Here is a 15320-nt window from a genome sequence, read left to right as displayed (position 1 = left end):
TATTTAGGAATAAATTTAAAAAAGGATACAAAAGAGCTATAGATAGAAAACCACAAAAAGTACAAAAATAAATCAAAGACCTAAATAAATGGAAGGCACACTGTGTTCATAGATTGGAAGACTAAATATGGTTATGATGTCAATTCTGCCAAAATTGATTTTAGATTAAATGCAATACCAATTAAAATCACAACTTATTTGGAAGAAATAAAAAAAGCAATAATGAAGTTTATTTGGAAGGGCAGGTGGCCAAATGGCTTAAAATATTTTTTGAAAGAGGAATGAAGTGGGAGGTCTCACACTACCTGACTTTAAAGCTTATCACAAAGCTACAGTGGTCAAAACAGCTGGGTATTGCCATAAAGATAGGTATAATGACCAATGGAATAAAATTGAGTGTTCAGAAATAGACCCTCTCATCTATGGACAATTGATTTTTGATAACTGGTCAAGTCAACTCAACTGGGACAGAGCACCTCTTCAACAAATGGTGCTTGGAAAGCTGGATATTCATATATGTAGAATGAAAAATGACCGCTATCTCACACCTTACAGAAAAACTACAAATTGATCAAAGACCTAAACATTAGAACTAAGATCATAAAAAGAAAATGTAGGAGACTATCTTAAAGACCTTGTGACAGTAGGTGGTTTCTAGACCTAATACCCAAAGCATGAACAATGAGCAATAGATATATGGAATCTCTTCAAAAGTGAACACATTGTGCATCAAAGGACTTTGTTATAAAAGGCAGAAGGCAGCCTACTCATTGGGGAAAATATTTGGAAATCACATATCAGATAAGGGTGTAATATCCAGAATATATAAAGAGACCATACAACACAACAACAAAAAGACAAAGAACCCAATTTAAAAATGGGCAAAAGACATGGAGAGACACTTTTCTGAAGAGAAAATACAAATTGCTCAAAAGCATATGAAAAGATGCTCAATTCACTGGCCATTAGGGAAATTCAAATCAAAACCAAAATGAGTTATCATCTCACACCTACAAGAATGACCATTACCTAAAAAAGCAGAAAATTACAAATGCTAGAGAGGATGTGGAGAAAGATGGACTCTTATTCACTATTGGTAGGAATGTGGAATGGTGCAACCACTCTGGAAGGCAGTGTGGTGATTACTCAGAAGCTAATTATAGAATTGACATATGATCCAGCAATCCCATAGATTTGGAGGAACTGAAGGCACTGTCACAGAAGGACATTTGCACACTGATATTTATAGTGGTGTTGCAGTTTGCTGAAGCTATCAATATGTAATATGCCAAAAATGGATTAACTTTCTCCATGAGGATTTACTAGGTTGTAAATTTGCACTTCTAAGTCCATGAAAATGTCCAAATTAAGGCTACAAGTTGTAGACACCTTCACTGAGGAAAGACCAATGAAATCTGAGGTTCATTTGCCACGTGGGAAGGCACACTGATGGCTCTGCTGAATCTTCCAGGGTTTTGTTTCTGGTTTCAGTGGCTTTCTCCAAAATGCCCCTGGGCTTCTGTATCAGTTTCTGGGGGTCCCTGCTTGCTTTACCCAGGGGCAAACTCTGGATTTTATGTCTTGGCATCTCTCCAAAATGTCTATCTCAGCTTCTCTGAGCTCTCTTTCTCTGTGAGCTTTCTTAAAGGACTCCATTAAAGGACTAAGACCCAACTTGAATTGGCAGGGTCACATCTCCATGGAAATACTCCAATCAAAGTGTATCACTCAACAATAGGTATTCCCCCACAGATTGGATTAAAAGAACATGATCTTTAATGGGGTAAAAACAGATTCAAAGCAGCACCTGAAAAAGATATGTTCTTTCCATATGTAAAATACATTCATTACATCATTGTGCCACTTTGGATATATTATGTCACCCAAGAAAAAGCCATGATCTTTTTTTTATATTCATTTTATTGAGATATATTCACATACCATGCAGTCATGCAAAACAAATCGTACATTTGATTGTTCACAGTACCATTACATAGTAGTGCATTCATCACCAAAATCAATCCCTGACACTTTCATTACCACACACACACAAATAACAAGAATAATAATTGAAGTGAAAAAGAGCAATTAAAGTACAAAAGAACACTTGGGTGTCTATGTTTGTTTGTTTCCTTCCCCCATTTTTCTACTCATCCAACCATAAAATAGACAAAGGGGAGTGTGGTCCTTATGGCTTTCCCAATCCCATTGTCACCCCTCATAAGCTACATATTTATACAATCATCTTCAAGATTCATGGGTTCTGTGTTGCAGTTTGATAGTTTCAGGTATCTACCACCAGCTACCCCAATTCATTAGAACCTAAAATGGGTTGTCTATATTGTGCATAAAGTGCCCACCAGAGTGACCTCTCAGCTCCTTTTGGAATCTCTCTACCACTGAAGCTTATTTCATTTCCTTTCATTTCCCCCTGTTGGTCAAGAAGATGTTCTTCATCCCATGATGCTGGGTCTACATTCCTCCCCAGGAGACATATTCCACGTTGCCAGGGAGATTCACTCACCTGGGTGTTTGATCCCATGTAGGAGGAAGAGCAGTTGGCTTAGCTAGAAAGAGAGGGTTTCATCTGAGCAACAAAGAGGCATTCAGGAGGAGGCTCTTAGGCACAATTTATAGGGAGGCCTAGCTTCTTCTTTGCAGCAACAGCCTTCTCAAGGGCAAGTCCTGTGGTAGAGGGCTCAGCCCATCAAACAGCTTGTCCCCTATGTCTGTGAGCACATTAGCAACCATCGAGGTGGGGCAGGCCAATACTCCTGCATTCTCCACCAGCTCCTCAAGGGGGCTCTACATATTTTTTCCTTGTTTTTATTTTAAATTAACTTTTTTTAAATCAACTGTGTAAAAAGTAAAAAATAAAAATTTTTTTAAAAACCTACAATAAAAGACCATTTCAAACAGGCCATAAAAAGGGAGCAAGAAAAAGACAACTAACCTAAGATAACTACTTTACGTACAATATGTTCCTACAATACCCCAAGAAAGTAACCTAATATAGCAACATTTCTGTGAACTTGTTCCTACTATACCCATCAGAAATTAACAGACCATAGACATTCCTGGGCATTCCCAGAATGTTAAATTTACCCACGATAGCTTATCTGTTCTTATTGGATTATCATTCCCCCTTCCTTAATTGCTCTCTATCGCTAGTTCCCCTACATTCTACATTATAAACCATTTGTTTTATATTTTTCAAAGTTCACATTGGTGGTAGCATGTATTTCTCTTTTTCTACCTGGCTTATTTTGCTCAGCAAAAGGTTCATTCATGTCATATGTATCACAATATCGTTCCTTCTTACCGCTGCGTAGTATTCCATCATGTGTATATACCACATTTTATTTACCCACTCATCTGTTGAAGGACTTTTGGGTTGTTTCCATCTCTTGGTAATTGTGAATAATGCTGTTATGAACACTGGCATGCAGATATCTGCTTGTGTCACTGCTTTCAGATCTTCCAGGTATATACCGAGAAGGGCAATTGCTGGATCAAAGGGTAACTCTATACCTAGTTTTCTAAGGAACTGCCAGACTGACTTCCAGAGTGGCTGAACCATTATACAGTCCCACCAGCAATGAATAAGAGTTCCAATTTCTCCACATCCCCTCCAGCATTTGTAGTTTCCTGTTTGTTTAATGGCAGCCACTCTAATTGGTATGAGATGGTATCTCATTGTGGTCTTAATTTGCATCTCTCTAATAGCTAGTGAAGCTGAACATTTTTTCATGTGTTTCTTGGCCATTTGTATTTTCTCTTCAGAGAACTATCTTTACATATATTTTGCCCATTTTATAATTGGGCAGAATGTACTATCATTATTGAGTTGTAGGATTTCTTCATATATGCAAGATATCAGTCTTTTTTCAGATGCATGGTTTCCAAAATTTTTTCCCATTGAGTTGGCTGCCTCTTTACCTTTGTGATAAATTCCTTTAAGGTACAGAAACTTCTAAGCTTGAGGAGTTCCCATTTATCTATTTTTTCTTTTTCTGCTTGTGTTTTGGGTGTAAAGTCTAGGAAGTGGCTGCCCAAATACAAGGTCTTGAAGATGTTTCCCTACCTTGTCTTCTAGGGGTGTTATGGTACTGTCTTTTATATTGAGATCTTTGATCCATTTTGAGTTAATTCTTGTGTAGGGTGTGAGGTAGGGTCTTCTTTCATTGTTTTGGATATGGATATACAACTCTCCCAGCCTCATTTGTTGAAAAGACCATTATGACCTAGTTCAGTGACTTTGAGGGCCTTATCAAAGATCAGTTGGCTATAGATCTGGGGGTCAATCTCCAAATTCTCAATTCAATTCCATTGATCAATATGTCTATCTTTGTGCCAGTACCATGCTGTTTTGACAACTGTGGCTTTATAATAAGCTTCAAAGTCAGGGAGTGTAAGTCCTCCCACTTCGTTTTTCTTTTTTAGAGTGTTTTTAGCAATTTGAGTCATCTTCCCTTTCCAAATAAATTTGATTGCTAACTTTTCCAAGTCTGCAAAGTAGTTGTTGGAATTTTGATTGTTATTTCATTGAATCTGTAGATGAGTTTGGGTAGAATTGACATCTTAATGACGTTTACCCTTCCCATCCACAAATATGGAATATTTTTCCATCTTTTAAGGTCCCCTTCTATTTCTTTTAGTAGAGTTATGTAGTTTTCTTTGTATAGGTCTTTTACATATTTGGTTTTTATTCTGAGGTACTTGATTTTTTTAGTTGCTATTGAAAATGGTATCTTTTTCTTGCGTGTCTCTTCAATTTGTTTGTTTCTAGCATATAGAAACATTACTGACATATGCATTAATCTTGTATCCCGCTACTTTGCTAAATTTGTTTATTAGCTCTAATAGCTATGTCATTGATTTCTCAGGGTTTTCCAGATATAAAATCATATCATCTGTGAAGAATGACAGTTTTACTTCTTCCTTTCTGATTTGGATGCCTTTTATTTCTTTGTCTTTCTTCATTGCCCTGGCTAGCACTTCCAGCACAATGTTGAATAACAGTGGTGACAGTGGGCATCCTTGTCTTGTTCCTGATCTTAGAGGGAAGGCTTTCAGTCTCTCACTATTGAGTACTGTGGGTTTTTCACATATGTCCTTTATCATACTGACGAAGTTTCCTTCATTTCCTACCTTTTGAAGTGTTTTTATCAAAAGTGATGTTGGATTTTGTCAAATGCTTTCACAGCATCTGTTGAGATGATCATTTGATTTTTCCCTTTTGATTTGTTAATGTGTTGTAATACATTGATTTTCTTATGTTGAACCATCCTTGCATGCCTGGAATGAACCCCTCTTGGTCATGGTGCATGATTTTTTTAATGTGCCTTTGGATTCAATTTGAAAGTATTTTGTTGAGAATTTTTGCATCTATATTCATTAGGGAGATTGACCGGTAGTTTTCCTTTTTTGTAGCATCTTTGCCTGGTTTTGGTATTAGATTGATGTTAGCTTCATAAAATGAGTTAGGTAGTGTTCCATTTTCTTCAATGTTTTGAAAAAGTTTAAATAAGATTGGTGTCAGTTCTTTTCTGAAACTTTGGTAGAATTCCTCTGTGAAGCCATCTGGCCCTGAGCATTTATTTGTGGGAAGTTTTTTATTTTCTATATTCATTTTATTGAGATATATTCACATACCATGCAGTCATACAAAATAAATCATACATTCAATTGTTCACAGTATCATATTACATAGTTGTAGATTCATCACCAAAATCAATCCCTGACACCGTTACCACACACACACAAATAACAAGAATAATAATTAAAGTGAAAAAGAGCAATTAAAGTAAAAAAGAGCACTGGGTGCCTTTGTTTCGTCCCCCATTTTTCTACACATCTATTCATAAACTAGAGACAGAGGAGTGTGGTCCTTATGGCTTTCTCAATCCCAGTGTCACCCCTCATAAACTACATATTTATACAATCATTTTCAAGATTCATGGGTTCTGTGTTGTAGTTTGATAGTTTCAGGTATCTACCACCAGCTACCCCAATGCATTAGAACCTAAAAAGGGTTATCTATATTGTGCATGAAGTGCCCACCAGAGTGACCTCTCAGCTCCTTTTGGAATCTCTCTGCCACTGAAACTTATTTCATTTCCTTTCATTTCCCCCTTTTGGTCAAGAAGATGTTCTCTATCCCATGATGCCGGGTCTGCATTCCTCCCTGGGAATTATATTCCATGTTCCCAGGGAGATTCACTCTTCTGGGTGTCTGATCCCATGTGGGGGGAGAGCAGTGATTTCACCTTTCAAGTTGGCTTAGCTAGAGAGAGTGGGTCACATCTGAGCAAGAAAGAGGCATTCAGGAGGAGACTCAGGCACAATTATAGGGAGGCCTAGTCTCTCCTTTGCAGCAACAGTCTTCTGTGGGAAGCTTTTTGATGACTGATTGGATCTCTTTGCTTGTGATTGGTTGGTTGAGGTCTGTTTCTTCTCTGGTCAGTCTAGGTTGTTCATATGTTTCCAGGAAATTGTTCATTTTCTCTACATTTTCCAGTTTGTTGGCATACAGTTGTTCATAATATCCTGTTATAATCATTTAAATTTCTTCAAGATCCATAGTAATGTTACTTTTCTCATTCATTATTTTGTTTATATGGGTCTTCTCTCTTTTTGATTTTGTCAGTCTAGCTAGGGGCTTGTCAATCTTGTTGATCTTCTCAAAGAACCAACTTTTGGTGTTATTTATCCTCTCTATTGTTTTCTTGTTCTCTATGTGATATATTCCTGCTTTAATCCTTGTTATTTCTTTTCTTCTACTTGGTTTAGGATTAGTTTGCTATTCATTTTCTAGCTTCTTCAGTTGATCCATTAGTTGTTTGATTTTGGCTCTTTCTTCCTCTTTAATATATGTGTTTAGTGCTATAAATTTCCCCTTCAGTACTGCTTTTGCTGCATCCCATATGTTTTGGTATGTTGTGTTCTCATTTTCTTTTGTCTATATATTTAAAAATTTCTCTTTCTATTTCTTCTTTAACCCACTGACTGTTTAGTAGCATGTTGTTTAACCTCCAGGTATTTGTGAATTTTCTAAGTCTCTGATGGTTATTGACTTCTAATTTTATTCCATTGTGGTCAGAGAATGTTCTTTGAATAATTTCAATTTTTTTAAATTTATTGAAGCTTGTTTTATGTCCCAGCATATGATCTATTCTGGAGCAAGTTCTGTGAGTACTAGAGAAGAATGTGTATCCTGGTGATTTGGGATGCAATGTTCTATATATGTCTGTTAAATCCAATTCATTTATCAGATTGTTTAGGTTTTCAATTTCCTTATTGGTCTTCTGTCTGGTTGATCTATCTATAGGAGAGAGTGATGTGTTGAAGTCTCCCAAAATTATTGTGGAAACATCCATTGCTTCCTTTAGTTTTGCCTGTGGTTCTCTCATGTATTTTGTGTCACCTTGATTGGGTGCATAAACATTTATGATTGTTATTTCTTCTTGTTGAATTGCCCCTTTTATTAGTATGTACTGGCCTTCTTTGTCTCTCATAACATCCTTGCATTTAGTCTTTTCCATCTGAGATTAATATTGCTACATCTGCTTTCTTTTGACTATAGCTTGTATGAAATATTTTTCCCATCCTTTCACTTTCAATTTCTTTGTGTCCCTGTGTCTAAGATTAGCCTCTTGTATGCAACATATTGATGTTTCATTTTTTTGATCCATTATGTGAATCTATGTTTTTTAATTGAGTAGTTTAATCCATTTACATTCAATATTATAACCATGAAGGCATTTCTTCAATCAGCCATCTTATCCTTTGGTTGATGTTTGTCATGTATATTTGTCCCTCTCTCTATTAATATCCTTTAATGCACCCATACTGAATCTCTTTAGTACTGGACCTTTCTCCATGTCTCTCTCTCCTTTCTTTGTTTCTCTGTCTTTATGTCTCCCTTTAGTATCTCCAGTAGGGCAGGTCTCTTGTTAGCAAATTCTCTCAGCAATTTGTTTGTCTGTGAAAAATTTAAGCTTTCCCTCAAATTTGAAGGAAAGCTTTGCGGGATAGAATATTCTTGGTTGGAAATTTTTCTCAGAATTTTAAATATGTCATGCCACTGCCTTCTTGCCTCCATGGTGGCTGCTGAGTAATCGTTATTTAGTCTTATGTTGTTTCCTTTGTATGTGGTGAATTGCTTTTCTCTTGCTGCTTTCAGAACTTGCTCCTTCTCTTCCATATTTGACAGTGTGTTCAAAATATGACTTAGAGTGGGTTTATTTGGATTTATTCTATTTGGATTTCGCTGGGCATTTATGTTTTGTGTATTTATGGTGTTTAAAAGATTTGGGAAGTTTTCCCCAACAATTTCTTTGAATACTTTTCCTAGAACTTTACCCTTCTTGTTTTGTTCTGGAACATCAATGAGTCTTATATTTGGACATTTTGTATTCTCTATCATATCCCTAAGGCCCATTTTGATTTTTTTGATTTTTCCATCATTCTTTCTTTTGTTCTTTCATTTTCCATTCTGTCATCTTCCAGGTCACTGATTTGTTGTTCAACTTCCTCTAGTTTTGTACTATGAGTATCCATAATCTTTTTAATTTGATCAACTGTTTCTTTAATTTCCATAAGATTATTATTTTTTATTTACTCTTGTAATGTCTTCTTTATGCTCTTCTAGGGTCTTCTTGATGTCCTTTATATCATGTGCCATGCTCTTCTTCATGTCCTTTAGGTCTTGTGCCATGGTCTCATTGCTCATCTTTAGTTCTTTGATTAATTGCTCCAAGTACTGTGTCTCCTCTGATCTTTTGATTTGGGTGCTTGGACTTGAGTTATCCATATCATCTGATTTTTTCATATGCTTTAAAATTTTCTGTTGTTTTTGGCCTCTTGGCATTTGCTTAACTTAATAGGGTTATTTTAGGATTTGTAGACCTATTGAAATCCTTATCTCTAATTTGTCAGATCTACAGCTTTGTGGAGTCCACTTTCTCTAACTAACCAGCAGGTTGTGTCCATGAGCCACCTGTTCCCCTCAAGCCAGTTCTCCCTTGCTTTGTCTTTGTGATGAGTGAGGGAGTGAGTCTTGTGGGGTCCAATTTGTGTACCAAGCTTTTGTGTGTAGTTGGTGTTGCCCACCCTGTATATGGGGTGTGTTTCTGAGCAGTCAGGGAGTGGGTCATCTCTAACAATCAAATCTCCCTGGTGTTCCTGGAGTTTTAAAGCTGCTGCAATAATCTAATCCTTCAGTTCAATCCTGCCACAGTTTGTCTCTGCTGTTGACCCACAAGTCCTTGGTATTGGCATATGGCCCCTGAGACTTGTGAGTGGGTCCCTCTTCCAGGCTTTTCACCCCCAGGTCCTCTATTGAGGGATGACTGTGCTGTATCACAGGCAAGTGCCATCCCCCAGGGCAGTTCTGGGCTGCAGGGCTGTGTGGGGAGGCTCCCAGTCTGCTGAAAGGATGGCTGAATGGGGCATGTTAATTCACACTGCTCTGCCTTCCCAACTCTGGGACAACCAGCTGAGGGTGCAGGGAAAGCTAATGTCCACACCTGATTTTGTGATGTGTGCATGTGTTATTGGAAGCACTTCTGTCACACTGGGTTGTCTGGGACAGCTCTGGGCTATGGGGCCAGCAACAGGCAGGAGTGTTCCCAGTCCACCAGGATGATGGCTGTGAGAGGACACCCCGCTTGTCTTGGGAAGTTGTGGTGTTTAGTGAATTTTCTCAGCCACTGGATTATTGCCTTTTGTCTCAGAGGTCTCTTAGTTCTACTCTTGTCTTGACCTGCCCAAATTGCAAGTCTTTGAGTCTTTCTGTATTGGGCTTCTTAGAGTGATTGTTTTAGAAAAATAGAAAAAGATTTAAAAAAAAAAAGGCCCTCCTCACAGATCTAATGCGTTATTGAAATGCTAAGAGACAAAGCAATTAGGGCCATTAAGGAAAGGTTCAGGGGGCAGAGAAACCAGTTTTCTTCTGGATGTGCATATGACCCTGATTCTGTCTGAGATCTTCCCTTCCCCTTTCTATGTTCAGCAGAACTCCAAAAAGCCTCTACTTTTATTTTTGGGTTTCTCTTGTTGTTTTTTGTTATCCCTATCTCCTCTCTGTTGGGCTGGCTGCTCCCAGATTTTCTGGTGTCTTGTCTCAGTCTATCTATGATTGGAGTTTGGATCAGTAGAATGAGTTTCTGATAAGAGCCACAACTGCAGTTCTCCCTCCTCATTCCCAGCACTGATGGCCCCTCCTCCCACGGGAATGAACCTGACAGGGAGGGGTGCAGTTCCCCTGGCTGCAAAAACTTACAGATTTTGATGATCTCAGCAGTTCCACACATTCATGGGTGTTGCATGAAGTATGTCCAAAGTGAAATTGCTCTGTGGTGCCCGGTCCATGCAGTTCCTGGCTTTCTACCTACTTCCCTGGAGGAGTAACTAAAACGTACACCTCACCACTCTGCCATCTTGCCCCCTTGTATCACCAAAGCCATATTTTAATCCAATCTCATGGGATATTGGGATTAGGTTGTTTACATGAAGATGTTACTCACCCAACTGCAGGTGAAACTTTTGATTAGATTATTTCCATGGAGGCATGGTCCCATCCATTCAGCATGAGTCTTGATTAGTTTACTGGAGTACTTTCAAAAGGCTGGCACAGACCCAGATGCTTGCTGGATTAGCTGAGAGATGCTTGGAGTTGCAGACCCCTGACATTGGCTGATGCTTAGACATTTTGGAGAATGTCATTTTGAAATGCAATCTGAGAACAAGCAGATGCTAGCCATGTGACTTCCCAGCTAACAGAAGTTTTCTGAATGCCAATAACCCTTCTTCAGTGAAAGTATACTCATGTTAATGCCTTGATTTGAACACTTTTATGGGTGTAGAGCTGTACATTTGTAACTTGATAAATCCCCTTTATAAAAGCCAATCCATTTCTGGTATTTTACATAATGGCAGCATTAACAAACTGGTATAGATTTTATATCAGAGAAGTGGGGCTCTGCTGAGTTTACAAATACCAAACATGTTGGAATAGCAATTTAAATGGATAAGGAGAAGATTCTGGAAGAATCATGAGGAGTTTGTTAGCAATGGCCTAGAATTTTTTGAATAGACTGTGGCTAGAAATATGGATTCTAAAGATAGCTCTGATGATCCCTTGAACAGAAATGTTGAATATGTCATTGAAAATGGGAAGAAGGGTTATCCTTGTTTTAAAGTGGCAGAGAATTTGGAAAAATTGAGTCCCAGTGTTGGATGGGAGGCAGAATTTGAAAACAATCAGCTGGGATATTTAGCTGAAGAGATTTTGACACCAAATATCAAAACTGTGGCCTGGCTTCTCCTTGAAGCTTATAGTAAAATGTGAGAGGAGAGGGATAAGCTGAGAATTGAACTCTTGGGTACAAAGAAACCAGAAGCTGATAGTTTGGAAAATTCCAGGCTTTCAGAAAGTGAGACCACAGAGCCTACAGCCCCATGTGGGGATTTAACCAAACATGGAACCTGACCACCATTTTAGTACAAGGCAGGATTGGAGATAGTGTTATCCAGAAAAGATTTGTATAATGTTCTATTGTCTGATGGTTTTGACCCCTCTAAACTGCATGCTAAGCCTACAAAATTTTTGCAAGAGCTGTACAGTGAAAAACAGTGCTGGTCTGGACTGGAGGGGACAGAGAAGGGGAAAATTGAAGGAAAATTTTCCTTAGACAGAACCATGGAAATTGAGGTCTGGAGTCAAGAAATCTTAGACGAGAAGAGCAGAGCAACCCATACACATGGAAAGGGTGAATTTGCCCTGGAGACAGAGGGCTGGCCTTATGCCTGGTTGCTCAGGAAGAATGCTGCCACCCTAGGCCTCAGAGACAGTGAAGCACATTTCCCAGGGATTGGGGAGAGTCTGGCCACAACCCCAGAGTCTGGAGAGGGGACAGTCTTTGCCCCATAGGGGCAGAGTCTGGGTGGTGCCCAAGGCTTGATAAGGGTGGGGCTGAGATAAAGGTGGTCTCCCCAATGTGTAGGTATGTTGGAGCACTCACCCCAGCATTTGGAGAGAAAAAGGCAGCCATGTAAGCCTTTAGAAAGGGTAGCACAGCCACTCTCCCAAGCCTTGATAAGAAATCATTGTATACATGACTCTCAGACTTAGAAAACTAAGGGAGTTTGCCCTGTGGGTTTTAGGAAATATTTTGGTCCTGTGAACCCTGGTCCTTTCAGTTTCTACTTATGACAATGGGAATGTTTATCCTATGACTGTCCCTTTTTTGTGTATTGGCCACAGATAACTTGCTCTGAGTTTCACAGGTCCACAGCCAGAGGAAAATTTTGCCTTAAGACAGAACACGCCTATAACTGATTTTGATGAGATCTTGTATTTACTTATTGTTACTGAAATAATTTAAGTCTCTGTGATATTGTGAATGGATGAATGTATTTTGTTTATGGAAAGATCATGTTTTTCTGGGGTCCAAGTGGTACAATGTGCCAGTTTGGATATATTATGTCCCCCAAGAACAAGCCAAAATCTTTCAATCCAATCTCATGCGATATTGGGATTAGGTTGTTTACATGGAGATGTGACTCAGCCAAATGCAGGTGAAAATTTCAATTAGATTATTTCCATGGAAATGTGGCCTTCCCCATTAAGTGTGGGTCTTGATTAGTTTACTGAAGTTCTTTCAAAATGCTGGCACAGACCCAGATGCTTGCTGGCTTAGCTCAGTGATGCTTGGAGTTGCAGACCCCTGATGTTGGCTGATGCTTAGACATTTTAGAGAATACCATTTTGAAATGCAAGCTGGGAGCAAGCAGACACCAGCTACATGACTTCCCAGCTAACAGAGTTTTTCCAGATGCCAACAGCCTTTCTCCAGTGAAGGTACACTCACATTTGTGCCTTGGTTTGGACACTTTTATGAGTATAGAACAGTAAATTTGTAACTTAATAAATCTCCTTTATAAAAGCCAATCCATTTCTGGTATTTTTCCGTAATGGCAGCATTAGCAAACCAGAATAATCACCATATAACAAAATCCTTGTCATTTCAGTCAACATTATTAGGTACAAAGTCTTGTCAAAATCATTTACAGGCATGGCTTGTCCTAAGGCAAAATTCTTTTGTGGCTGTGGACCTGTGAAACTTGGAACAAGTTATCTGCTTCCAATATCTAAAGTAGGGTCAGTCATAGAATAAGGTTCTCATTGTCATAGGGAAAAATTGTAAGAAAAACAGGGGTCACAGGACATAAGCTCTTCTTAAAACTAGCAGGATAAATTCCATTAGATTTCTAAATCTGAGAGTCATTTACAGAAAGACATTTTATCCTCAGAGCTTGAGAGTGTGGGAGTCCCACCCTTTTCAAGAGCTCTCATATCAGCCCTGTTCTCTTCAAATACTGGACTGGTTGCTTAAGCATACCCAAGTATCTGGGAGACCAATATTTTTCAATTGCATCCTCTTTAAGAATGGGGGCACCACCCAGACTATCTGCCATCTCCAGGAATAAGACTCTCTCCTCTCCAAACAGTGGGGTGGTAGCCAGGCTCTTCCCAATCCCCAGGTAATTTGTTCTGCCTTCTTTGAACTACAGAGCAAATTCATCTTCTCCATATGCATTGGTGGGTCCACTCTTGTTCTAGTTTGTTAATGTTGCCAGAATGCAAAACACCAGAGATGGATTTGCTTTTATAAAAGGGGGTTTATTTGGTTACACAGTTACAGTCTTAAGGCCATAAAGTGTCCAAGGTAACACATCAGCAATCCTTTCTTCTCCAAGTTCTGGTTTCAAAATGGCTTTCTCCTAAGACATTCCTCTCTAGGCTGCAGTTCCTCCAAAATGTCACTCTTAGTTGCACTTGGGGTGTTTGTCCTTTCTTAGCTTCTCCAGAGCAAGAGTCTGCTTTCAATGGCCATCTTCAAACTGTCTCTCATCTGCAGCTCCTATGCTTTCTTCAAAGTGTCCCTCTTGACTGTAGCTCCTCGTCAAAATGTCACTCACAGCTGCACTGAGTTCATTCTGTTTGTCAGCTCATTTGTATGGCTCCACTGATCAAAGCCCACCCTGAATGGGTGGGGCCATGCCTCCAAGGAAATATCTCATCAGAGTTATCACCTACAGTTGGGTGGGGCATAGTTCCATGCAAACAACCAAATCCAAATGTTCCAATTTAATCCCCACTAATATGTCTGCCCCACAAGATTGCATCAAAGAATATGGCTTATTCTGGGGGACATAATACATTCAAACCTGCACATACCACCCCCTGGACCCCAGAAAAACATGGTCTTTCCAAATATGAAATACATTCATCCCATCACAATATCACAAAAACTTAAATCATTTCAGTAACAATAGCTAAGTACAAGATCCCATTAAATCAGTGACAGGTGTGGTCTGTCCAAAAGCAAAATTCCCCTCTGACTGTGGAACTGTAAACTTAGAACAAGTTATGTACTTTCAATATACAAAGGAGGGACATTTATAGGATAAACATTCCCATTGCCATAAGGACAACCTGAAAGGAAAGCAGGGTTCACAGGACCAAAACAGTTCCTAAAACCTGCAAGACAAACTCCATTAGATTTCAAAGTCTGAGAGTCATTAACAGAACAATGTTGCATCCTTGGAGCTTGAGAGAGTGGGAGTCTAATCCTTCCAAAGGGCATTGTGGTGGCCCTTTCCTCTTCAAATTCTAGGGTGAGTTCTCCAACATATCCACACATTGGGGAGACCACCTTCTCTGCCCCAATATCCTCAAACATAGGGGCAGCACCTGGATTCCCTTCCTTCTCTGGGGCACATACTCAACCTCTTCAGAACAGTGGGGTGGCAGCCAGGCTCTCCCCACTTCCATGGGAATGAGCTCCAAACTTTTTGGGGCTTGGGGTGGTAAAAATGTTCCAGAGCATTGAGGAGGAATGCCCACCCTCAACTTGTGGGGCAAACTCACCCTTTCCAGGCATGAGGGCCACTCCACTCTCCCAGGCCATGTCCTCTTGACTCCAGACCTCAACCTCCATGGCTCTGTCTTTGAAGAAAGTTTTCCTTCAATTTGTTCCTTGTCTGTCTCCTCCAGTCCAGACCCGCAATGGCTCTGTTTATAAAAATCTCACAAAAATTCTGTTGGCTTCACATGAAGCACACAGGGGTCAAAGCCATCAAACAATAGGACTTTCGACAAATCCTTTCTGCTTAACTCCTTTTCCAATCTTGGCTTGTACTGAAATGGCAGCTGGGTTCCATGTTTGGTTACATCCTCATGTTGGGCTGTAGCTTCTGGGATTCCACCCCCTGAAAGCCTGTAATTTTCCAAGCCATCAGCTTCTGGTTTC

The sequence above is a fragment of the Choloepus didactylus genome, assembly GCF_015220235.1.
Source record: "Choloepus didactylus isolate mChoDid1 chromosome 25 unlocalized genomic scaffold, mChoDid1.pri SUPER_25_unloc2, whole genome shotgun sequence".
Classification (NCBI taxonomy): domain Eukaryota; kingdom Metazoa; phylum Chordata; class Mammalia; order Pilosa; family Megalonychidae; genus Choloepus; species Choloepus didactylus.
This window is presented reverse-complemented; position numbering follows the sequence as displayed.